Source organism: Sinocyclocheilus rhinocerous, unplaced genomic scaffold, assembly GCF_001515625.1.
Source record: "Sinocyclocheilus rhinocerous isolate Xijiao unplaced genomic scaffold, SAMN03320098_v1.1 scaffold1214, whole genome shotgun sequence".
Taxonomy (NCBI): domain Eukaryota; kingdom Metazoa; phylum Chordata; class Actinopteri; order Cypriniformes; family Cyprinidae; genus Sinocyclocheilus; species Sinocyclocheilus rhinocerous.
The window spans coordinates 1104542-1105783 of NW_015627891.1; the positions used below are offsets into that span (position 1 = coordinate 1104542).

General features: G+C 34.9%; 1 protein-coding gene across 5 annotated transcripts in view; it reads left to right on the top strand.

Annotated features, from left to right (window-relative positions):
- LOC107736840 (adhesion G protein-coupled receptor B3-like) overlaps positions 1-1242 on the top strand; it is a 195634-nt gene that overhangs the window by 132664 nt on the left and 61728 nt on the right. The window lies entirely within an intron of this gene.

A 1242-nucleotide genomic window follows, 5' to 3' on the forward strand; every position in this document is an offset into this window, starting at 1 on the left:
TATATATATATATGCATTTAGAAACTGTAATCAGTTACCTTTAATTATGAGGAATAATGCGGCATTTATGTCATGCTGGAATTACTGTAACTCCGATTTTCAAACCATAATTTCGAGTTTATCTTAGAAAGCTAAGACTTCTCAATTACTTCACTGTACTGTATGATGTCCTTTAAATAAAAAAAAGACAGTGGCCTCAACAGTTAAAGGAATTTCGGTGTATATTATAAACAGTGTCACATGGTGCTCTTTCTTTGATTTTAACTAATATAGTGATGGATTTTGCTGGTTGGCTTGAATTGGCGTAATGCATGTTGCCATAGAAACTAATAATTTCTGTGTCTGAGGAAAGCAGAACTCAAAGTAGAATCTCTTAATTACAGCAATTCCAACATGACGTGATTGCAGCATTATTCCAGGCTTTTGGTTCACATGTCATTGTTTATTATGGGATTAATAAGGAATTTGTCCTTGTATGAAACTAAATTATGTGGCTAATGTGTTGAATACTGTACATACACAAAAACACAACAATTCGTTTTTAATAATAATAATAATAATACATTTTATTTAAGGCGCCTTTCAAATCACTCAAGGTCACCGTACATCATGAACAATAAATAAAACAGCAATAAATAACAATAAATAGCAATATCAATGAACCATAAAAAGAAAAGGAGCAGTCAAAAATAAATTCATAAATAAATTAAGTAATTAAATTAAAGATTTGAGTGTAGCCAGTAATCATGTAGGATAAGCTATTCTGAATAAGTGAGTTTTGAGTTTAGCTTTGAATTGGGATAATGAATCTAAGTTGCGGATGTTAGCTGGGAGAGAATTCCAAAGGCAAGGAGCTGCACGGCTAAAGGCTCTATGACCCATGGTGGTTAAACGAGCCGTGGGTGTATGGAGAAGACCCAGTGAGGAAGAACGAAGGGTTTGAGAAGGGGTGTAGGGTTGAATAAGGTCTGAGAGGTAAGTTGGAGCGAGGTTATGGAGAGTTTTATACGTGAGAAAAATAATTTTAAATTCAATGCGAAATTTAATGGGAAGCCAATGAAGCTGTTTAAGAGATGGAGTAATGTGTTGTATAGATGGAGTCCGGGTTATGATACGAGCGGCTGAATTCTGAATCAACTGGAGTTTATGGAGAAGCTTGTGTGATAAACCAAATAAAAGAGAATTACAGTAGTCGATGCGAGAGGTGACAAGTGAGTGAACTAGAATGGCAGTACTGTGTGG